This window comes from Salvelinus fontinalis, chromosome 6, assembly GCF_029448725.1.
Source record: "Salvelinus fontinalis isolate EN_2023a chromosome 6, ASM2944872v1, whole genome shotgun sequence".
NCBI lineage: Eukaryota > Metazoa > Chordata > Actinopteri > Salmoniformes > Salmonidae > Salvelinus > Salvelinus fontinalis.
The window spans coordinates 38,435,460-38,461,857 of NC_074670.1; the positions used below are offsets into that span (position 1 = coordinate 38,435,460).

Sequence of the window (26,398 nt, forward strand, 5' to 3'; positions counted from 1 at the left end):
TGCAGTTATCACAGAGGGGAGGAGAGGAGGGGAGAGGTTGAAGAGACGGATAAGAGGGAGAGAGACATACTGTAGAACTGACTTCACAGTTAGAGAGCGGACAGACGGACGGACGCACGAACAGAAAAACAGACGGACGGACAGACATACAGAATGACGCACACACATACACAAACACAACCACGGATGCCTCGTACCGTGCAGGCTGCTGTGTGGGTTGTAGGTGCCGTAGAGGAGAAGCGTGACACTGAGGAGGGCTCCCGCTGCCTCCTCTGAGCTAACCCTCACACAGCGGCCCACTGTCCCCTTGTTGTCTGTCACCTGGGGGTCCGGGACACAGCACTGTTACATACACACCCTGACTGTATACAGTCTAACTAATATCAACACTTTACACACAGAAACACTTAGTTAATACATCATTTATACTGAACAAAAATATAACATGCAACAATTTCAAAGATTTTGCTGAGTTTCAGTTCATTGAAGGAAATCAGCCAATTGAAATAAATAAATTAGGCCCTAGTCTATGGATTTTACATGACTGGTCAGGGCAACCCACCCACTTGGGTGAGCCAGCCCCAGCCAATCAGAAATAGCTTTTCACATTTTAGAGTGGCCTTTTATCGTCCCTAGCACAACGTGCACCTGTGTAATGATTATGCTGTTTAATCAGCTTCTTGATATGCCACACCTGTCAGGTGGATGGATTATCTTTGCAAAGGAGAAATACTCACTTGCAAGGATGTAAACAAATTTGTGCGCAACATTTTAGAGAAATACGTTTTTTGTGCATTTGTAAAAATGTAGGGTTCTTTTATTTTGGCACATGAAACATGGAAACATGGGATCAACACTTTACATGTTGTTCGTTCAGTATATAAACACAGCATTTCTTTACAGCATTTAGTCTGATGTCTTTACATAATTCCTTTAATTTAATCTTAATAGACCTATCTACACCGTAACACTCTGTCAATCTGTGTATAGACACACATGTGTTGTCAGGTACTAGGCCCTAAGGCAGCAATAAGTCAACCACTCACAAACAGTCCAACACAGTATAGCCCAGTCAATTTGTGTGGCATTGCCCACACTGGCCATGTTTTTGTGTGTTGACGGTGTGTGTGTGTGTGTGTTGAGTATGTGAGGGGAACAGAGACCAATCCCAGCAGCCCCCAGCTGAGCGCAGCATTGATTTGTTGTTGGTAAACAAACAGTGTGATGCCACAGGTGGGTCGATAGCCGGCCGTCCATGGCTGAAAGGAGAGAGAGGAGACCATGCTCTAATGTAGAGCCGGATCGCTTTCTGACACCAATAGTCTCACAGGTGAAATGGAAACCCAAATTCCAATCAATTCAATTGCGTTTCAATTTTAATTAAATAAAATTCTATTCAATTCACTTTTATTTCCCTGACAGGGCACTTCATGTGTGACTTTATGCGAAAACATACTATAACATCACAATCATACATCGTATGTATGTGGAACTATGATGGATGATTTATATGTGATGATCAGTATGTCTGATTGGTTTGTTTGTTTGGTCTGTCTGTGTCTAACAAGAGGTTCTTTGTTGGATTTGCTGTAAATGTCAAATGCCGTAATCCCCTGTTGTCTGTACAAATGCTATGGGACTAGTATTTGTGTATTTAAAAAAAAAAAATCTGATGTAAAATTGCACGTCGAGTTGTATATGTAAGAGATAAAAAAGGAAAGTGAGAGGCAATATAATTGACTGATACTTTGAGACAAAACAGAGTGAGAAACAGCTACATTATAAGAAACAAAGGCGCCTAGGCCACCTAGGTCCAGATTTCCGCCTTTCTTACGCACTTCTCAGTAGCTGGTATTCAGACTTACGCATGAGGGTGCGTAATGGGCTTTGCAAGCGTGGTTCCCTTCCACGCTGAATAAATGTAATTGAACCCCTGGATTTTCTCGTGCTGCATAGCTATTTTCAGGTTTCTCCAAAGATGCTTTATCGGGTTCAAGTCCAGGCTCTGGCTGGGCCACTCAAGGACATCCAGAGACTTGTCCCGAAGCCACTCCTGCGTTGTCTTGGCTGTGTGCTTAGGGTCGTTGTCCTGTTGGAAGTTGAACCTCAACCCCAGTCCTGAGCAGGTTTTCATCAAGGATCTCTCAGTACATTGCTCCGTTCATCTTTCCCTTGATCCTGACTAGTCTCCCAGTCCCTGCCGCTGAACAACATATCCACAGCATGATGCTGCCATCACCATGCTTCACCGTAGGGATGGTGCACGTTTTCCTCCAGACGTGACGCTTGGCATTCAGGCCAAAGAGTTCAATCTTGATTTCATCAGTCCAATCTTGTCCTTTAGGTGCCTTTTGGCAAACTCCACGTGGGCTGTCTTGTGCCTTTTACTGAGGAGTGGCTCATGTCTACAAAGGCCTGATTGGTGGAATGCTGTAGAGATGGTTGTCCTTCTGGGAGGTTCTCCTATCTCCACAGAGGAACTCTGGAGCTCTGTAAGAGTGACCATTGGGTTCTTGGTCACCTCCCTGACCAAGGCGCTTCTCCCCTGATTGCTCAGTTTGGCCGGGCGGCCAGCTCTAAGAGTCTTGGTGGTTCCAAACGTGTTCCTTTTAAGAACATTTGAGGCCTCTGTTTTCTTAGGGACCTTCAATGCTGCAAAAAGTGTTTTGGTACCCTTCCTCACGTCTGTGCCTCGACACAATCCTGTCTCGGAGCTCTACGGACAATTCCTTCGACCTCATGGCTTCTTTTTTGCTCTGACATGCACTGTCAACTATGGGACTTTATATAGGCAGGTGTGTGCCTTTCCAAATCATGTCCAATCAATTGAATCTACCACAGGCTGACAACAATCAAGTTGTAGAAACATCTCAAGAATGATCAATGGAAATAGGATGCACCTGAGCTCAATTTCATGTCTCATAGCAAAGGGTCTGATTACTTATATAAATAAGGTATTTCAGTTTATTATTTTTAATAAATGTGCAAAAATATCGAAAAACCTGTTTTTGGTTTGTCATTATGGGGCATTGTTTGTAGATTGATGAGGAAAACAATTAACCAGATCCGTTTTAGAATAAGGCTGTAACGTAACAAAATGTGTATCTTAAGCCATCCCTTTAAATACGGTGTACCCTTTAGTTGGAGTTTTGTCGACAGACTCAATAGAACATATCAAGAGAACGGGTTCAGAATATTAGGCACCAATGAAAGAAAGCCATCTAACTATATGCATATTTGGTTAGGAAAGTATTTATGATTCATATAAAACAGGTTTGACGAGCCTTAATGCAGGAAAGAAAGAAAACAGTGGTTTGATTCATTCTAAATATTGCCACATTCAGTTCTTTAACCCAAGGTAATGTTAGAAGATTAGTGTACATAGAATTATAATAGGTAGAATAGTGTGCAATAGTAGGCTATACCCTCGTCTATTGCCTGCAGTAACCATGGACCTGTGTGATGACACAGCCAACCATTGACCATTGTGTCGGGTTCCAACTGTTATGGCTTGGTCTGCGCTTTGTTCCATAACGATTAGATTAAATTAGCTTACATGTCTTTTTTAGATATTATCAACTGTTACTAATGATCCTCAGCAACAACCACATGTCCGTGACGGCTTGTGCAGAGGAAGCAAACGCAGGGAAACTAAACAATGTCATTAAATGGAATGATAATGTAGGCTATACCAGCTAAAGGGAACTAACAGTAAATTGGCAGTTGAATATGTGTTTTTATTAGGCCTACTGAATGTTGATACTGATAGTGGCTAATATTTAACATGATAACTGCATGTTGGCACCGCATTTCATACACTTTACTGTGGGAAAGCTGATATGTTGACATGCTTCAGTCTGCTGCCATATGACTGATTTCACATTTGTCTCCAGCGATTATAAGGTGAAATATATTTAAAACAAGTGTAATAAATATATATACAATTCCCTTATCCAAATGGATTACTCATTTACCTAGTTCTTATCAATAGCTGTCTTCAAATTGTTCATTACAGTGCATGGAGAATGGTGATATTTCTATCGGGAAGAAATAAAGTAGATGCTCTTTCCACCTGGAACCGGTAGGTTTGCTAGACCTTATTCACGGTTTCCTTGCGCGTAAAGGTGGTGGAATATTAAGGAATTAAGTCAAGGTCATAATATGCCTATCTGTAGACACTACTCCGCCACACCTTCATTTATTCCATCTCCACCCAAAACGAATAGCAGGTGAACAGCACACTACGTTCAAGGTCCGAATACGCACAGAGAGAAAAGTGAGAGAAAAGTGCATAAAAAGGGTATCCCATTCCATTTACCTGTACTTAACTCAGGTCGGAGTGAGGGGAGATCACAAAGATATAGAGAGGTATAGGGTACATAGAGACAAGGAGATTAGAGATGGAGCATCGGAGATCATACGTGATAGATAGACCAAGAAGTAGTTGATTGCTGGAGATCAAGAGTAAGACAGGGTAGGAAAGACTAAAAAGACACGAGAAGAAGAGCCGCGTGTGAGTGAAAGACAAGGTGTGAAAAAAGAGGAAGAGTAAAACAGAGAGATTTCTCTCAGAGAGAAAGAGAGAAATACACATATATATATATATATACAGAGAAAGTGTGTGATTGAGTAAAAGAGATAGAGGGAGAGAGAGAGAGAGCGAGAAAGGGAGAGAGGGGGGTGCTGTGGAGGATGCCAGCAGAAGTCTTGCTGGGCTTACATATGTAAAGCAACGGGGGACCAGCAGTGTGTGAGACTGGAGGTTCTGGCTGAACCCGAACTTCTCTCTGCTCCCTCTAATGCATAAATCATCCACAACAGGGCCACGGTGGCCGCTCAGCACGCTGGGAGCCCCCCCCCCCACACACACACACGCCACAAATGCATACACACAAATACACACGCAAGTGCGAGCACATATACACACACACTCAGTGGTACCCTGTGCCCACAGGGTGCCCTCAGCCCGACCATCTGCGATGCGGTGCCAGTGGGCGATATTCACATGGAGGGCCGCTCCCCCCTAAAAAGAAAAAGAAATAACCACAAAGGGGCGGTTGGATCGCTTGATCTCCCCAAACTAATTATACATGCAAATGCATGCAAATGAATGCACCTTTAGAAATCCACCTTGGGCCAGAGTGAGTGTTTGTGTGCTTGTGAGAATGAATGTGTATTTGAATGTATTTTGCAGTACATGTATCTACTTTATAACTGTTTGTATGCCATGTGTGTTTATGTGGGAATTCTCTGGGTTCTTTTGGGGGCATAGAAGGAGGGAATTCAGATGTGCCACCTGAGATTTTATTTATTTATTTGTAATAATGACAATTACAACAATACTGAATGAACACTTTTATTTTAACTTAATATAATACATCAATAAAATCAATTTAGCCTGAAATAAATAATGAAACATGTTCAATTTGGTTTAAATAATGCAAAAACAAAGTGTCGGAGAAGAAAGTAAAAGTGCAATATGTGCCATGTAAAAAAGCTAACGTTTAAGTTCCTTGCTCAGAACATGAGAACATATGAAAGCTGGTGGTTCCTTTTAACATGAGTCTTCAATATTCCCAGGTAAGAAGTTTTAGGTTGTAGTTATTATAGAAATTATAGGACTATTTCTCTCTATACCATTTGTATTTCATATACCTTCGACTATTGGATGTTCTTATAGGCACTTTAGTATTGCCAGTGTATAGTGTATATAGTGTATTGCCAGTGTATAGCTTCCATCTCTCTCCTCACCCGTACCTGGGCTCGAACCTGGAACACATCGACAACAGCCACCCTCGAAGCATCGTTACCCATCGCTCCACAAAGGCCGCAGCTCTTGCAGAGCAAGGGGAACAACTACCTTGAAGGTTGAAGGTCTCAGAGCGAGTGACATCATCAATTGAAACGCTATTAGCGCGCACCCCGCTAACTAGCTAGGCATTTCACATCGGTTACACCAGCCTAATCTCGGGAGTTGATAGGCTTGAAGTCATAAACAGCTCAATGCTTGAAGCACAGCGAAGAGCTGCTGGCAAACGCATGAAAGTGCTGTTTCAATGAATGCTTACGAGCCTGCTGCTGCCTACCACCGCTCAATCAGACTGCTCTATCAAACATCAAATCATAGACTTAATTATAACATAATAACACGCAGAAATACGAGCCTTAGGTCATTAATATGGTCAAATCTGGAAACTATAATTTTGAAAACAAAACATTTATTCTTTCAGTGAAATACGGTACCGTTCCGTATTTTATCTAACGGGTGGCATCCATAAGTCTAAATATTCCTGTTACATTGCACAACCTTCAATGTTATGTCATAATTACGTAAAATTCTGGCAAATAGTTCGCAACGAGCCAGGAGGCGCAAACTGTTGCATATACCCTGACTCTGCGTGCAATGAACACAAGAGAAGTGACACCATTTCACCTGGTTAATATTGCCTGCTAACCTGGATTTATTTAAGCTAAATATGCAGGTTTAAAAATATATACTTCTGTGTATTAATTTTAAGAAAGGCGTTGATGTTTATGATTAGGTACACATAGGTGCAACAACAGTGCTTTTTTCGTGAATGCGCTTGTTAAATCACCCGTTTGGCGAAGTAGGCTATGATTCAATGACAAATTAACAGGCACCGCATCGATTATATGCAACGCAGGACAAGCTAGATAAACTAGTAATATCATCAACCATGTATAGTTAACTAGTGATTATGTTAAGATTGATTGTTTTTTATAAGATACGTTTAATGCTAGCTAGCACCTTACCTTGGCCCCTTACTGCACTCGCATAACAGGTAGGCAGCCTGCCACGCAGTCTCCTCGTGGAGTGCAATGTAATCGGCCATGATCGGTGTCCAAAAATGCAGATTACCGATTGTTATGAATATAATCGGCCATTCCGATTAATTGGTCGACCTCTACTTTGGAGACACTTGAAAATAGCTGTGCAGCAACGCTCCCCATCCTACCTGACAGAGCTTGAGAGGATCTGTAGAGAAGAATGGGAGAAACTCCCCAAATACAGGTGTGCCAAGCTTGTAACGTCATACCCAACATGACTCAATGCTGTAATCGCTGCAAAGGTGCTTCAACAAAGTACTGAGCAAAGTGTTTGAATATTTATGTAAATGTAATATTTCAGTTTACATTTTTTTAAATAAATTATCAATAAATGTCTATTAACCTGTTTTTGCTTTGTCATTATGGGGTTTTGTGTGTAGATTGATGAGGGGAATCAATTTTAGAACAAGGCTGTAACATTACAAAATGTGGAAAAATTCCAGGGGTCTGCACACTTTCCGAAGGCACTGTACATCATCTGTCAGCCATGACAGCCACACTGTTGTAGGCTAAAAACACTTATTGTATTACTCCAGCAGTTAGTTCTCTATCCCAGCTCTATTCAGTCGACTGGGAATAGGGATCTCTCCTCTAAAAACTCTTGAGCCGAGCCATAGTGCTATGATGCCATGCTACCATGCCATCCGTGTGGGCACCAGGGGCTGTGGTGTGCTGAGTGGGCAGAGAGGGGGCAGTTGTGAGCCAGAGGAGGTTGAGCAGGGGTGTGTGTGTGTGTGTGTGTGTGTGTGTGTGTGTGTGTGTGTGTGTGTGTGTGTGTGTGTGTGTGTGTGTGTGTGTGTGTGTGTGTGTGTGTGTGTGTGTGTGTGTGTGTGTGTATATGTGTTCGATATCAATGTGCCAGTGTGTGTGTGTGTGTGTGCGTGTGCACGCCTGTCTCTGTGCATGTCTCCATGCATGGGTACTAGTCTTTATTGTTGGAGAAACCAACAATAAACAAAGCAATTGGGTCTAAATTGTCATACTGTACTTCTCATTTCCTATGTGACGTTACCTCAGTTTCACACTGCAGAAGAGCAACAGTGTTCTACTGAGCAGGGATATACTAATGTTCCCACTCTAGTGTAAACAAACCAGCCAGCTTCCTCTGCCTACTCTGGGCTATTATGGAGGCGGGTTAGAGACTGGGCAGGTTGAGAGAGAGAAAGGAGGAAGCGAGAGAGAGAGAGAGAGAGAGAGAGAGAGAGAGAGAGAGAGAGAGAGAGAGAGAGAGCAGAAAGAGAAAAACAGAGTATAGAGTATATAGAGAGTGGAGACAGAAAAAGAGAGAGAATGTGCTCAGAGAATGAGAAAAAGAGGGGGAGAGAGAGTGAGGAGAGAGAGTGTGAGCTCATAGAGAAAGAGAGCGAGAGAGTCTACCATGTCTTAAAGCGTTTACTGCCCTGCGGTGATATCCTTCAGCGTGCTGGAAGGTCAAGGCGCGGAGCCTTCCTTTTTCTCTTTCAATTCCATCTAGCTCTTTCACCACCATGTTCTTTGACAATTGTCATCATGACAAATCAATAAAGACTATCTCCAGTCCTGCCAGAAACACCCCTCCAGCCTCTTCCACACCCTCCACTGTCCTTGAGTAAAACACAGATACAGGAGATAGCTGTGTTAAATCCTCACCTAGTCTGTGTGTTAAGGAATCCCTCTCTCAGTGGCCAAGTGTGTAGTGCAAAGTGTGCGTTGTATTCATATTTGTGTTCATGTTTACTGTAAAGGTGTTAGTGTGTGTGTTGTTTGTGTGCTGAGTTACAGTAAGTTTTTGAGTGTTGAGTGTGTGTGTGTATGTGTGTATGCATACAAACAGTATGTGCTGTCTGTCGGCTGATTTACAGTAAGCTGCTGTAAGTTAAAGGCAAGAGTTGTGCTGTGTGCTGTGTGTACTGATTAGCAGTGTGTTAATAAATCCTCTTTGGGCTAGGGGGCAGTATTTTCATGTTTGGATGTAAAGCGTGCCCAGAGTAAACTGCCTGCTACTCAGCCCAAGAAGCTAATATATGCATGTTATTAGTAGATTTGGATAGAAAACACTCTGAAGTTTCTAAAACTGTTTGAATGATGTCTATGAGTAACCTGAGAAAAATCCAACCAGGAAGTGGGAAATCTGAGGTTTGTAGTTGTTCAAGTGATTGCCTATCCAATATACAGTGTAAATGGGGTCAGATTGCACTCCCTAAGGCTTCCACTAGATGTCAACAGTCTTTAGAATGTTGTTTCAGGCTTCTACTGTGAAAGGGGAGCGAATAAGAGCTGTTTCAACCAGGGGTCTGGATGAAAGCCTTGAGTTGTTGATCGTGCGCGGCTGTGAGCACGAGCTCCGTTCCCTTTCATTTCTAAAGACAAAGGAATTGGTTGAAACATTATTGAAGGTTTATGATAAAAACATCCTACAGATTGATTATATACATCGTTTGACATGTTTCTACAAACTTCAATGCAACCTTTTTGACTTTTCGTCTGGACTTTGTGCTTGCGCCTTGTGCATTTGGATTGGTGAACTAAACGCGCAAACAAAAAGGAGGTATTTGGACATAAAGATGAACTTTATCGAACAAAGCAAACATTTATTGTTTAACTTGTTTGGGCTGCAGGGGCAGTATTGAGTAGCCAGATAAAAGGTGCCCATTTTAAACGGCCTCGTACTCAATTCTTGCTCGTACAATATGCATATTATTATTACTATTGGATAGAAAACACTCTCTAGTTTCTAAAACCGTTTGAATTATATCTGTGAGTCAAACAGAACTCATTTGGCACAAACTTCCTGACCAGGAAGTGGAAAGTCTGAAATTGGGGCTCTGTTCTACTTCCTGCCTATAAATGGGCATGATACGTAAGAGTATACGTGCACTTCATAGACCTTCCCCTGGATGTCAAGATGAGAGAGAAGAAATTTAGTGTTTATCTTGGTCTGAAGTGGAATACAGGCTCTTTGTATGACGTGTCCGCCCATTTCCTGTTTTCTGGAGGCGCGAAAGGGTACTTGGATTTGCCTTCTGTTTAGCTGCCGTTATGGACGACTAATATCTCCGGCTTTGATTTTATTTGATACATGTGACCATATCATCGTAAAGTATGTTTTTTCAATATAGTTTCATCAGATTATTGAAAATTTTTCGGGAGTTTTGCCGTGTTCCGTTCTCTTACGTTTGTTGACATGGAGAGCTTTGTGCGACTAGGCTAGCGCGCTTGCTAATTCAAGAGGGAAAATGAACGTTCTAATTCCAAACAACGATTGTTCTTGACAAAGGACACCTTGTCCAACATTCTGATGGAAGATCAGCAAAAGTAAGAAACATTTTATGATGCTATTTCATATATCTGTCGTGAACTAGTCGTCGGCGCCCAACGTTTGGGTACTCAGCTATACCGAAGCTGGATGTCGTAATGAAGTTATTTTTTAGAATTCTAACACTGCGATTTCATTAACAACTAATGGATCTATCATTTCCTATACAACATGTATTTTTTAGTTATGTTTATCAATAGCTATTTGGTCAGAATATGTGTGTCAGAAAATGTGTCAGAAAAATATCGTTGCTGTTTAGACGTTGTGGAAAAAGTAGCTAAGTTAGCACAATGTGTAACCACTGATTTCAGCTCTAAATATGCACATTTTTGAACAAAACATAAGTGTATGTATAACCTGATGTTATAGGACTGTCATCTGATGAAGAATATCAAGGTTAGTCAAAAATTATATATCTTTTGCTTGTTTGTTACGAATGCTAACCTTTTGCTACTGGGAAATGGCATGTCTTTCTGGCTATTGTGGTAAGCTAATATAACGCTATATTTTGTTTTCGCTGTAAAACACTTAATACATCGGAAATATTATCTGGAATCACAAGATGCCTGTCTTTCATTTGCTGTACACTATGTATTTTTCAGAAATGTTTTATGATGAGTAATTAGGTATTTGACGTTGGTGTCTGTAATTATTATGGCTGCTTTCGGTGCAATTTCTGATTGTAGCTGCAATGTAAACTATGATTTATACCTGAAATATGCACATTTTTCGAACAAAACATAGATTTATTGAATAACATGTTATAAGACTGTCATCTGATGAAGTTGTTTGTTGGTTAGTTTGGTTGGTTCTTGGTTAGTTAGGTTGGCTTTGTGCATGCTACCTGTGCTGTGAAAAATGTCTGTCCTTCTTTGTATTTGGTGGTGAGCTAACATAAATATACGTGCTGTTTTCGCTGTAAAACATTTAAAAAATCGGACATGTTGGCTGGATTCACAAGATGTGTACCTTTCATTTGCTGTATTGGACTTGTTAATGTGTGAAAGTTAAACATTTAAAAAAAAAATCTATTGAATTTCGCGCCCTGCACTTGAAGTGGCTGTTGTCATAAGTGTACCGGCGTCGGGCTGCAGCCATGAGAAGTTAACTGGGATTCCTGGGAGTGCATTCCGATGAAGATCATCAAAGGTAAGTGAATATTTATAAAGCTATTTCTGACTTTTACTGACTCCACAACATGGTGGGTATCTGTATGGCTTGTTTTGGTGGCTGAGCGCTGTACTCAGATTATTGCATGGTGTGCTTTTGCCGTAAAGCTTTTTAGAAATCTGACACAGCGGTTGCATTAAGGAGAAGTTTATCTTTAATCCTATGCATAACACTTGTATCTTTCATCAAAGTTTATGATGAGTATTTCTGTAAATTGATGTGGCTCTCTGCAAATTCACCGGATGTTTTCGAGGCAAAATGTTACTGAACATAACGTGCCAATGTAAACTGAGATTTATCGATATAAATATGAACCTTATCGAACAAAACATACATGTATTGTGTAACATGAAGTCCTTTGAGTGCCATCTGATGAAGATCATTTACATTTACATTTAAGTCATTTAGCAGACGCTCTTATCCAGAGCGACTTACAAATTGGTGCATTCACCTTATGATATCCAGTGGAACAACCACTTTACAATAGTGCATCTAACTCTTTTAAGGGGGGGGGGGGGGTTAGAAAGGATTACTTTATCCTATCCTAGGTATTCCTTAAAGAGGTGGGGTTTCAGGTGTCTCCGGAAGGTGGTGATTGACTCCGCTGACCTGGCGTGTGTAACAGATGTATAGTGTACTCTCCATGCGTTGTGTTTTATAATAATAAATAACTTCGGCCAGTGGTCCCAGTTGAGCATCATTTATTTCTGCTGTTGTTAAATGGGAAACAGCACGTTAGTTGTGCAGGGCTTAACAGTGTTGATGGCTGTCGATGACAAAATCCCTTGCATCACATTTTCATACTGGGCGAACAAAATACAAAAATACAATACAAAATATAACATGTATAAATACCTGTTGTTAAATGGGAAACAGCACGTTAGTTGTGCAGGGCTTAACAGTGTTGATGGCTGTCGATGACAAAATCTGTAGCATGAAGACAACTGTGTTAGCCGTGGCTTATGTGACCATGACATCGGTGTATGCTAGCTAACACAGTTATTTACAGCAATCATATGCCAAAGCACATCCCAGAAAGCCCCTCAATCCCTAACAGGTACCATATACCCACACATGTATAAAATCAGTAACGTACAGCAAACTTGTACACATTGTAAAATAGAAAATAGAAAACAGTATTCAGAACGTGACCTACCCCTTGCATCACATCATCAAAGGTTAGTGATAAATTTCATCTCTATTTCTGCTTTTTGTTACTCCTCTCTTTGGCTGGAAAATGGCTGTATGTTTTGTGACTAGGCGCTGACCTAACATAATCGCATGGTGTGCTTTTGCTGTAAAGCCTTTTTGAAATCTGACACAATGGCTAGATTAACAAGAAGTTAAGCTTTACTTTGGTGTATTGCACATGTGAATTTATTTAGTTCCGCTAGCGGAACCCCTAGCCATAACAGGTTTTAAAAGCTGTGCCGAGCTGTGGCAAGCATCGTCAACTCCCAGTGTTAATGTGTGTTGAGCACTGTGACTCTAGCCTGTGTGTCGCTCTGCTGTCTTTTCTGTGTCTCCACAGCGTTGGGCCTGAGTAATTGGTCACAAAGGGGACAGTAAATTTGCAGGAGGACGTGAGTGTGTATGTGTCTGTCTGTCTGTGTGTGTGTGTAGGGAGGGAGGAGATCCCTTTCCTCTCGCCAGCTTTTTCAAAATCTATAAACCTCCAACGTTTTACAAGGCCTGATTCCCATTTGACCTACACATGCACACACACAACATGGGACATTGGGATGAACTGAGGTTAGTCTCAAAAGTGTTCATTTAACTAGATTAAAATGATTTATATGAACACTGTCGAAGTGATGAATGTAACCCTTTCTGAGTTAAATGTACACTCGTGAATTTGCTGTGTGAGGTGAATTTAAAGTTCTCTGGGGGTGTAAACATGGTAAAGAACTACAGCTGACCTTGAGTGTCCAGATGCCGTGAGGGTGTCCCCCCCCAGGACTGAACGCTCATCAGGGTCCAGTTCCTCAAGCCAGCGGCCGAGGCATCGTTGCGCCGCGTGGCCAGGAGCAGGGTCACTGTGCCCGCCGGGGACACCAGGGCTATGGAGAGGTCACCACGACACACACTGCTGAGACTCACCTTCACCTGGCGTGTTTACGTGAGTATGAGAGAGAGGGAGACAAAGACAGAGAGTATGTGATAGAAAGAGAGAGAGACAATTGTGTGTGTATGTTTGAGAGAGAAGGATACAGACAGAGAGAGAGGTGGGGGAGTATTAGTATTAGATGAATGACTTAAATAAACAGATTAAGTGTACACCCATCCGCCCCCGTTCATCTCACACAGCACATCTGGTGTGACAATGGCACATCGCAGAGTGAGCTGCTGCCGAGCTTTAAAAGACTGACAGCCTGCTCCTGTTTACAGCACATTCCCATGGCAACACATCCATCAATCACACTTGCAGCGATGCCCTGACCAACACTTTCTGAAAGGAGAATGCAGCCAAAAACAAAACCTTTTCAATTTATTACATACTGACACAAACGCATGCACACACACACCCACACCCACACCCACACCCACACCCACACCCACACCCACACCCACACCCACACCCACACCCACACACACACACACACACACACACAGTTAGAGGAAGTGGTGTCTTGGTAATAACATTTCAACCTGTCTCTCTGACCTATACATGCTCCAGCGTGTTGACCTCAGTGTCCGTCCCCAAGCGGCCTGCTGATTGGATGTTCACACTGACCACTCCCCCAGAGGGCAGGATCCTTCAGAGAAACAATCACCATCAAAACCATCCACACAGCTGTCAATCAAATGTCAACAACACACAAACCTGCTGCCAGATACCTCACCCGGCTGTTTTTAATCATTTTGTTTTCTTTATTATTTCTTTACTTCTAATTTGTGTTATCCCAAAGTACAGAAAACATCATAAAGTATTGACATCTTGTTGTCCCATATCAATTCTTAGCCTTCCTGCCCCTTCTATGCACCAATAGGTTTTTAAATGGATGCTATAGCATTGTGACAGCACCTGATGGGGTCAAGAGTGACTTCCTGTGTGCACTTCCAGTGAGGGGCAACAGCCAGGAACTGTAAGGCCTGCTGCACTATCAACCCTGCATCCAAAACCCCAAACCCATACCTGAGACCAGGGCAAACACATTGTTAGACAAGGACCATCTGTATCATATTGCTTTTGTGTGTCCATGTGTACAGTCACCAGTCAGTCTTTGTCTGAGTAGATTTTATTCGAATGTGCTTTAATGGATGCAGCGTTATGTGGTGTGTGAAGTGTGTGAATATGCATGTTAAAACTTCTTATGGCTGCAATCCCGTTAACGAGATGATATGACAACAGCCAGTGAAAGTGCAGGGCGCCAAATTCAAACAAAAAAATACAATTTTAAAGGTAATCTTGTTGTTAATCCCACCAAAGTGTCCGAATTCAAATTGGCTTTACAGCAAAAGCACCACAAACGATTATGTTAGGTCACCGCAAAATCACAGATAAACACAGCCATTTTCCCAGCCAAAGACAGGAGTCACAAAAAGCAGAAATAGAGATAAAATGAATCACTAACCTTTGATGACCTTTGATGACCTATTTATATCGAAAAACCTCAGTTTACATTGGCGCCATGTTCAGAAATGCCTCCAAAATATCCAGAGAAATTGCAGAGAGCCACGTCTAATAACATAGATACTCATCATAAACTTTGATGAAAGATACATGTTTTACATAGAATTAAAGATACACTTGTTCTTAATGCAACTGCTGTGTCAGATTTCAAAAAGCTTTACGGCAAAAGCACAATATTCAATCATCTGAGAACAGCGTTCAGCCACAAAAGGAAGCCATACAGTTACCCGCCAAATTGTGCAGTCAACAAAACTCATAAATAGTATTATAAGTCTTCACTTACCTTTGCTGATCTTTGTCGGAATGCACTCCCAGGAATCCCACTTCCACAAGAAATGTTTGTTTTGTTCGGTAATGTCCATCATTTATGTCCATAGCTATTTTTGTTAGCGTGTTTGGTGAACAAATCCAAAGTCAGGAAGCGCGTTCACTAAAATCAGACGAAATGTCAAAACGTTCCGTAACAGTCAGTAGAAACATGTCAAACGATGTATTGAATCAATCTTTAGAATGTTTTTAACATAAATCTTGAATAACGTTCCAACCGGAGAATACCATTGACTTCAGATGTGCGATGGAACAGAGCTCCCTCTCATGTGAACGTGCATGGTCAGAGCATGGTCAGGTCATGGTAGACCTGACTAATTCCTGTCTCCTTTGCCCCCACTTCACAGTAGAGGCATCAGACAAGGTTCTACAGACTGTTGACATCTAGTGGAAGCCGTAGGAAGTGCAAACAGATCCATATCCCACTGTGTGTTCAATAGGGGCTGGGTTGAAAATCGACCAACCTCAGATTTCCCACTTCCTGTTTGGATTTCTTCTCAGGTTTTTGCCTGCCATATGAGTTCTGTTATACTCACAGACATCATTCAAACAGTTTTAGAAACTTCAAAGTGTTTTCTATCCAATACTACTAATAATATGCATATATTAGCAACTCGGACTGAGGAGCAGGCAGTTTACTCTGGGCACCTCTGGGCACCTTTCATCCAAGCTACTCAATACTGCCCCTGCAGCCATAAGAAGTTTTTAAGGTTACTGTGAAAGCTTTTTAGAAGGTGTGTGTGTCCTAAGTGCACAAGGAAATGCTTGTGGGTGTGGGTGCACCTGCTCTAATGGTTCCATACGAGGAGGCAACAAGTCATTTTCAGGAGGATGATGTTGTACTCTGACACAATCACTTCCTATTCTGTCCGGGGAGAGAGAGGGCTGCTGTTGGCGCTCCTGTAATTGTGCTCGACGATTGATTCTGAACGATGTGCAGTTCATGGACTGTAATCAAGCCCCATTATTCACTCTTTACCGCCACGATCAGGCCGTCGCCACACAATGGCTTTCCCTTAAACAGCTCTGCCTCATTCCCACCCACCTCTATCTCTCTGCATCTCTCTTTCTCCTCTATTCCTCTTTACCTCTGTCCTCCACCCATCTATCACTTTCCTTACGCCCCTCTATCCTCCCAGACTGACTTCACACCCAACCCTCCCCCTCTGTCTCTCCTCCATCCATCTTTCCCTCTCTTGCTTCTCCATCCCTCTTTCCCTCTATCCTCCAACTCTCCATCCCTCTCTCCCAGAGACGAAGGCTGTAATAATCACGCTTGTTAGGCCGAATGCTGCCGTAACGCTCCCACAACATTCCCAGTGGTAACCTAAGAGGGTGACAAAGAGCTCGTAGTGTAATTAACACCGCTCCATCATTAATCTGCAATAAGTGAAAGTCATTCGTTTGGATGACGGGCCTATCTCTCTACCTCTCTCGCTCTCTTGCTCCGTGTCCTCTCTGTCTCTCAGCGAAGTCGGGGAGAAGGAGCTGATTTATAAGTCAATCCGCTCTCTCTCCACCACCATTTCCGTCACTGCAAGAGACAACAGAGAATGAGGACTGGCAGGGGGGTCCGGAGGACTTACTGACTTTTAACATGCATAGGTGGTGGGCAAGGCGCTGTACACCCTCAGCGTCAACGTTAGACACAGCATGAGCTTAGTGGAAGTGAAGGGGCATCAGTGGCAGGGGGAAGAGGGGTCTGAGAGCATGGCCGGGCACAGGTGAATGGTGCTCTATAAGCTCCCAGTGCCAAAAATATCAGGGGACCTCTCTCTCTCTTATGAGGAGGTCTCATTAGTGAGACAAAAAGTCAAAGTCTCTCAAAGTCACCTTCTATTGATCATTTACATTTTCCTAGATATATCTCCTTGTATAAAGGGATGTGCGCTCCGTCATTTCATTGAGTGATAGGCCCAGTGACTGACGGTCATTTTGCTGCCCAATCTCCCCGCTCTCGCACTCTCTCAATTCAATAAATGCTTTATTGGCATGAATGGATGGTTGCTACTGTTGCCAAAGCAATAGATGTTAAGTATTTAACAAATGAACAATCTTTCTCTCTCTCTACCCTCGCATCTCTCTCAGCTCTGTCTATCTATCTGAGGGGGGACCGGAGAACCCCGTCTGTGTCCCCAAACAGCAACAACATGCTCAATGGACAGAATCTAATCCCACACTATCACCACCACGGAATCACCAGCCACGACTCATCATTAGACATGTAGAGATGCTACTGTTATAACGTGCACGCTAAGAATCGGGAAGCAAGTACAGTGAGTGAATTCAATAAATAACGGGACATAGAACAAAACAAGAAACACGAGCAGCGTGCAGACATGAAACAGAGTCAATAACGCCTGGGGAAAGAACCAAAGGGAGTGACAGATATAGGGGAGGTAATCAGGAAGGGAATGGAGTCCAGGTGAGTCTCATGAAGCGCAGGTGCGCGTAACAATGGTGGCAGGGGTGGGTAATAATGAATAAACTGCCAATGTCGAGCGCCGGAGAGGAGGAGTAGACTTAACAGTATCCTCTCCCTGACGCCCGGCTCCAGCCGCAGGACGCTGACCGGAGGGACTGTCCTGATGTCCAGGAGCGGGCCAGTCGTTTCTACGGAGGCATGGGAGCCTGACGAGCCGGCTGAGGCATGGGAGCCTGACGAGCCGGCAGAGGCATGGGAGCCTGACGAGCCGGCAGAGGCATGGGAGCCTGACGAGCCGGCAGAGGCATGGGAGCCTGACGAGCCGGCAGAGGCATGGGAGCCTGACGAGCCGGCAGAGGCATGGGAGCCTGACGAGCCGGCAGAGGCATGGGAGCCTGACGAGCCGGCAGAGGCATCCCCGGTTACTTCGGCAGCGGCACTTGGGCCCGACGTCAACAGTAAAAAAATTATAATCCCTGTTGCTTCCCTTTGGTGAGGCTTTATTTTATAACGTGAACGCTAAGAATCGGGAAGCAAGTACAGGGAGAGAATTTAACAAATAACGGAACATAGGACAAAACAAGAAACGCGAGTAGTGTACAGACATGAAAGAGTCAATAACACCTGGGTAAAAACCAAAGGGAGTGACAGATATAGGGGAGGTAATCAGGAAGGTGATGGAGTCCAGGTGAGTCTCATGAAGCGCAGGTGGGCGTAACGATGGTGGCAGGTGTGCATAATAATGAATAAACTGGCGGCGTGCAGCACCAGAGAGTGGGAGCAGGAGTAGACATGACAACTGAGTCGTGTGGGACAAGATCATTTGGGTTAATTTGAATACTGTGGGCAGTATTTACACGATAGTACTTTTAAACAGTTAAACTTAAACTAGCAGGTTTAATCTTTGATGTATGACAAGTCAAATTCAGGATTTAAAAAAATAATTGATAGCAAAGACCCATTGTGTAGGCCTGTCTTCCATCCATCGTGCCCTAACACCACAGTGTGTGACTGTGTAAGCCGTGCTTCTGCTCCTCCTCATAAAACAGAAATTGTTAGCGACCGGGGCCTGTCACCTTTCTCCCGTTTAGTGATTAAATATACCTTCCTCCCCATTGCCCTGAACCGGGCGCTGTGCAGCTATTAAATCCCAAGCTTCAATAGATCGATCAGGGTTGGACCCAAATCCACAACCATAAAACTGTGCAGACATATATCTGATAGAAAAAGCAGTAGGAAACAGGTTTACCCACTATAGAACATGATGAAAATGACATAGTTTATGTCCTGCCACGCCAATAAAATGCTACAGCTGAACTGAGCTGAGCCTGTTTCCAGTGAAACTCCCCACTCAGCCATCAGATGAGATCCCTCGACTAACACGGGGGATATAATACACTGCATCGGAAGAATCACCTGACTATAACATAAAACCTGAGTAAAATGTGTTTTTCCTACCATACATTTTCACTTATGCCAAATTTTATATGGATTTATTTTCACCTTTCTTGAAATAAATGATTAATCAGCAACAAAAACAACAACATTATTCCTATTGTATAACCATTTGCATTTCTTTCACAAGTCTTATACGAAAGGGTATGAATGCAAAACAAAAATCCCAAGAGCTAACATTAAAACTAAACTTACAAAGTGAAAAATGTATTTAAAAATCAAAAGATATACCATATGCAGGCAAACTAGATATCCCTAGCCTCCAATAACAAAACAGTCATGTGACCCTGTGATTCTGCCTGCGCTGTATGGCCCCATACGTTCTATTCAACCCTCTGGTTCCCCAGTCTGAGTCAAGCTGACGAATGAGTGACAGGCCATCTTCTGTCCACCCAGCATGGGGCATGTAAAACCCTGACCCCCTCCAGAACCCTTCCAGACCAATCTGCAGCCTCAGATTCTCTGCATCTCCTTTCACTCCCCAGTGGCAAGTTCTGCCCTCTCACAACTCTCCTGTTCTTTTTATCTATTAGGACTCAGGCCCCTCCCCTCACAGTCTCTCCATGGCCCCTCTTTGTAACTGTCGAGGAACCCTTTCACTTTTTGTTCCCCAGACAGTCCTGCCCAGGACAGGACCATTCTCTGTTGACATTCACACCATCTGCTTGTGGTGGGGGGAGGTGATTCCACATGCAGAATGTGAACTCGTCACGCACTTTTGAGGTACGACCCTCACTTTCTTTCTGCAGTCCGTGTCTAAGGAACATTGATACGGAAGCCTAATATTACTCCGTATATCATAACATTGTAAAAACACAGAACTAATGACTGGTAAAGGATGCAGTCCTCTTGGTCTCTCCCCCCTCTCTCTGCAGTGGTACGCACTGCTAAGGCCTCAATAGAAGTGTCACTAAAGAATCACTCAAGCTGGACTAAGCAGCTGCCTTTGAGTTAGGTCATTTTCCCAGGAGCGCGGGAGAGTGGGCATTGGCAGGACCTCAGAAAAAGGACACCATCTGTTCTCCCAGTGAAAAGGTTGGTGACACCTTCTGTGGTACCAACAACCCCTAATTAAGTGGCCAGGAATGCGCCAGCGACAGACCATGTGATTGGTGGGTTCGGCCCTGCTTATCGCCTCAGTGACACGGCGAGCCGCCACTCCTCACCCTCCTCTCACCCCCTCTCCTCCACACATCTGTCTATGTATGGCGGGTAACAATGACAAAACACCGGCAGTATTATAGGCTTGATCCGACTGCTACACAGACTCTTTCTGTGGTTTACGAGCTATTAGCCTAGATTATTATGTGTTTTTTTTATCCGTATGTTTCATGATCCACAGCAGTATGTGTTTAATGCAGGATTGGTCCTGACAAATCCCACAGTGATCAAACATCTCCCCGAGCTGTACGACACACACATCCACTGATTTGATTAACATTGGACTTAAATGAAATAACAAATGGACTTACTCAATTCCACCGATTTTCATCTCACTTACAGCCAAATACCTCTCTCCAGAAATGTTACAATTAGGCTTATTAAGTAATTAAGACAAGAGGTCTTAATTAAATCAGTGCCACTGGGACCTACACAGGCAAGGCAAGGCCTTGCCATAAAACACTTTCCTCCTTTGTTGGTTTAAATGTTAATTGTAAGACACACAATACAATTTATTGGACTGAAATATTGATGGTTTTCACAGCATTTGACACTCCTTTGAGGTTTCCTTGAAATGGCTTTTGGAGATTTATTAGACAAGTGTCCATCTGACAGTAAATTGCAGAGGCAACAATAAGTAGTGCTTAAAACCCTCCTCCTGAAATGTCAAGTGAATTACCTTGCAAAGAGTTAAAAGTTTAATGAAATATCTGGCAGGAGAAAATTATGGGTTTGGCACAGGCCCTGGTACAGTCTCTTCAGAGAGAAGGAGAGAGAGAGAGAGAGAAAGAGAGAGAGAGAAAGAGAGGGCAGCAAAATGACCATCCATCACTGGGCCCATCACTCAAAGAAACAACAGTGCAAACATCCCTTTATACAAGGAGACTTATCTAGGAACATTTTACGGATCAATAGCAGGTGACCTAGCATTCAACATATTTTGATTTGTCACCTGAGTGTTATTCAAACACAAATTCAAAGTGTGTTTGAAGATGAAATTCTGGGGGACGCTTTTGTTGGATGCACACCAAGCCCCGGTCCCTCGGAAGGCTGGTGCCCTTGTGAGTGAGCATAGTGCCAAAAACTTGGCAGAGGATTCCGTTCAAGGTCCCAAGTGTTTTTGGTTTGTTTTTTGTTGCTGAGCAAAGTAACTAGTCCTTGATACCATAGATTAGAACACATCTGTCATCTATAGTGTAGTACATGAGCGTCAAGCATAGTTGAATCTCTCCTTTTTAGTTTGTTAAAGTGTCTGATACCCACAGTCATTGGTCTGATATGGAGTTTTTTTTTTACCATGGGGCATTTGAGGTTCATTAGTCCATTTAGAGATTCATATACTCTTGTTAGCAACTCTCTCCATCAGGCACTTGTTGGGACTTGAAACACTCGGGACAAAGTTATTGGGTGAATTTTTCTCCCTTGGTTATTACTGGTGCAACTCTAGGGCAGCCATATATCCTCAGATTCTGTGTCGACTAATTGTGTGGTATCGCAAATTAACTTTGGATTGGGGGAAAAAAACAGACAACCTTCTTTTGAAATTTCTTGTATTTTTCTCTCCCTCTAGCAAAACATAAAAATTGCTACTTAGCATGAATTATACATTAGTGGGGGTGGAGGGCACAGGGTTCCTCTCGCCCGCGGCGCTGTGGGGGTGGGGTGGGGGTGCAGACACCCGTCCGCACGCCTGCTGCACACCCCCGCCGAGAGAACACTCACCCCCCCCCCCGCGCAGGAAGTGCAGCGCTCCACTTCCCCTGTCCCTCTGGGCACAGCTGTGTGTCACACACAAATCAAAATCAAATCAAAGATTATTGGTCGTGTAAACAGTTTAGCAGATGTTATAGCGGGTGCAGCAAAATACTTATGTTGCTAGCTTTTAACAATGCAGTAAAATGTCAAACAAGTACACAAATAATAAAACAATTTAACGTTTTAAATAAAATGTAAAAATCAAGAAATGTAGGAATGCATCCATTCAACAACCCAAGTAGCTCTGTAACAGTAATCCAAATGCAATCTATACGTATATACACAGGATATTTACACAAGATATACTAAGAATGTACAGCAGTAGATATATTAGAGTTAGCTTTGTCTATAGTGAGCTATAGTATATAAATACATATGCAATGTGTACAAACAGTGTAACTAAAACGCTATGTATGGTAGTATAAATATTAGAACGCGCTAAATCGAGATTACAGTATTCAAATACAAACAGTATGTACAGCAGTAGCTATATACGATGTGTAAACATTATTAAAGGGACCAGTGTTCAATGCCTTTAAGGTGCAGGGTTGTGTACCGGGTGGTAGCCATCTAGCAACAGTGTCTAAGGTGCAGGGCAGGGTACTGGGTGGGGCCGGCTAGTGATGGCTGTTAAACAGTCTGGAGAAGCTGTTTTTAATTATTTCGGTCCCAGATTTGATGCACCTGTACCGTCTCCACCTGCTAGATGGTAGCAGGGTAAGCAGGCCGTGGATCGAGTGGCTGAGATCCTTGATTATTTTCTTGGCCTGTGACACCGGGTGCTGTAGATGACCTGGAGGGCAGGCAGTGTGCCCCCGATGATGCAGTAGGCTGACTGCACCCCCCTCTGGAGAGCTCTGCGGTTGCGGGCGATGCAGTTGCCGTACCAGGTGGTGAAACAACCCGGCAGAATGCTCTCAATGGTGCATATGTAGTCTTAGGGGCCACGCCAAATATCTTCAGCCTCCTGAGGTTGAAGAGGCGCTGTTGCACCTTCTTCGCCAGGGTGTCGGTGTGGAGGGACCATTTCAGATCCTCAGTGATGTGCACGCAGAGGAATGTGAAACTTTTGACCTTCTCCACTGTAGCCCTGTTGATGTGACACACACACACACACACACACACACACACACACACACACACACACACACACACACACACACACACACACACACACACACACACACACACACACACACACACACACACACACACACACACACAAACACACACACACACACACACACACACACACACACACACACACACACTGATTCAGAGGAGTTGGGCTAAATGGTGAAGACACATTTCGGTTGAATGCATTCAGTTGTGCAACTGACTAGGTATCCCCTTTCCCTTTCCCTACTCAGCCCACTTTATCTACTGACCCATCAATCAAATACTTTAGGTACACAAGCAAGAACATATATTTCTTAAGTCAGAAGCCACATTTACATTCAGTCACATCCAATGTGAAGAAAGAAGACTAGCTGATGAAGTTGACTGTATTAAGGATAGAAATTGGATCGTCTCTGTGTTTATCCAACACCGTCTAATTCAATATAAACACCCAATCAGGAATCAGGGTCAGAGGTCAACATCACATCACCACACTGGCCTCCATTCTCATACTCCTGCTGCTCATTAAGCCTCCTAATCAACAAGAAAGCCAGCATATCACACACGATGCACACATACACATGCACAAGCATCCATACGCGCACCTATGCATGCGTGCGCACACACACACACACACACACACACACACACACACACACACACACACACACACACACACACACACACACACACACACACACACACACACACACACACACACACACACACACACACACACACACACACACACACACACACACACACACACAGGACTTCTCCTTCCTGTCTCCCTCACTAATTAAGTAACAATTACACATAGATTTTTTTAATTCATAGGAAATTATATTATTTTGGATCCACTCATATATTATTACATTAAACTATCGTTCTATTAAAAGTGGGATTGTTGCTCTGTGAATGAACCATATCTTTAATTACCTTGCCTCTCTGTAGCAAAACACATACAGTTCAGAGGCTCAGAGTAATTGGCTTGGAGAAGATGTACAACAAGAAGGAAGAAAAAGGTCTCCATAATTAATACATCTATCAGGCTGGCCATGAGAGTTAGCAGGGTAGAGCCGCCTCTGGGCCGGTTTTACAAGTCGTCAAGGGAGAGCTCAGACTCTGCCCTGAGACCATGGATTCTCCATATTCATCTGGATTTTATAGACCACACTGAGTTGTGGCGGTATCTATAAATCGTAGAGACTGTAGAGACACCAGTCAGAGTGTAGCAGTGCGTGTGACCTTGTCTGTGTGGTGTCCTATAGGTGGGCTGCTTGCCTGCGTGTGTGTATGTGTGTGTGTGTGTGAATGTGTGTGTGTGTGTGAGTGTGTGTGTGTGTGTGTGTGTGTGTGTGTGTGTGAGTGACGCGATGGCCAGAGGCCCTGATAATCTTTATGATAAATCATCTCAGTGCAGCCTGCCTCTACAGCCATGATGAATGACAGCTCTAAATACCTGGGAGGATAGCAGGGTGGTTTAAAGGCCTCCAGTATTCACCTCTCCAACCCGGGACCCCCGTTTCCCTGTGTAAAAGAGCAGCAACATCCAAAGCCTGCAGTCTCAAATTGCCTTTCTAGCTCAGTCTCAAGGCACCATTCTGGCTCTATCTCATGTCACCGTTCTGGCAGCGGTTCAAACCTCACATTGGCTCCCATTCAGGCTTTGTGCTGGCTGGGTTTCAAGGCCCACACTGGGCTGTGTGCTTCAGCCTCCATTGTGGTTCTATGTGGCTCTGTTTCAGGCAGGGCCCCTTCAGTTTCAGCACCCTGGGTTGTTGGCTTCCTGCCCGCACAGATCAGTGGGAGATCTCAGCAGAGCCCATTGTTTGGGGTGGCATTTTCCCCCCACTCCGCCTGTAATCTAAACACCTAAAGCATCTCACGCTCGACAAATCGGCTCCACAGACAATGGAGCGGCACAAGACAAATGGCTGGAGGCGGTTCAAACCTCCGGGACTGATGGCATCTGACCTGGCCTGACCTCCCAAAGGTTAAAGGCACGTTCACTTACAAAGCAATCAATTATCGGGGCTGCGTGGCCCCTTTTAACAAACGCTCCCCTCGCTCGCAACGACAGCCACACTTCTAAAACAGCAAGGCTTATTAATGAGTAACGCTACTGTGGAGACACCCCCCAATCTACAGTACAGTGTGAGTTGCAGTTTCACAATTACAACACAACTCTTTAACCAGCTATTTTTTGCCTTCCCTCTCTTGTGTATCTGTATCTGCCTTTCGCTTGTTCTACACTCTCCGTTTTCCTCCCTGAGCTCCCTCTCTCCATCGGTATCTTTCTCTTTCTCTGTTTCTCTCTCTCCTCCGTATTTCTGTCTGTGTCTGTCTCTTTTTCTCTCCCTCTGTTTTCCTCATGGGCTCTCTATCCATGTCTCTCGTATCTTTCTCTTTTCTTCTCTGTTCTCTCTCCCTGATCTTTCTATCTCCGTGTCTGTAGTCTCCCCTGGTTTGTGTTGCAGGTTTGTCCTGCTAGCTGAGCTTGGCGGGCCCCTCAGCTGTTCGGCTGTGTTAGTAATTACCATTTCATTAGGAATGACAGTTTCGGGGGTTGAAGCACCATTTCATCAGGGTCTCGTGGGAAAGACGCTTGCCAAATTTTGTGCGTGAACGGCAATTATCTCTCCATGTCTGCAATTCACTATTTTGTACTTAGTTTCTCGACGACAGCGATGAAATCCGGAGCAAAAATGTGTTTAGGATGGATAGGCACACAGCAGAGGCCAGGTCCTGGTTAGCTCAATATCTTAGAGGTATTAGACTAGAGATGGAAGAGCTGACTGAATAATGGCAGAGGGTGCATCATACTCATGTGAGCAAACAGAAATGGTGTGCACCCACAGCAGTAGGTATGTATAATCTCTTGTCACACAGCTATAACTGCATTATGCTTGAACGCAATAGTGTAGTAAGGGGTGCTTCTGCATGTCTTTGTGGGTGTGTTTTTAGCATGCGAATATGGGTGCTAAGTTTCCGTTTACATCCTCTGTGTGTGTCAGTGTGCGTGTGTTTTGTGTGTGTGCATGTGTCTGTGCGTAATGTGCACGCATGCATGTTTGTGTGTGTACCCACGTACACGTGTGTGTGTGCCACTCCCTGAGAACCAGGGAAGAAAGAGCTGGGTGTGAGTTATAGTGACAGGATTCGGGAGCTTGTCTGCTGGAAACTGGTTCAGCTCTTCTAATTGCAT

The 26,398-nt window shown here is 43.6% G+C and overlaps 1 pseudogene; it reads right to left on the bottom strand.

Moving 5' to 3' along the window:
- The window catches only part of LOC129858610 (PC3-like endoprotease variant B), a 148,677-nt pseudogene that overhangs the window by 9,292 nt on the left and 112,987 nt on the right, over positions 1-26,398 (bottom strand).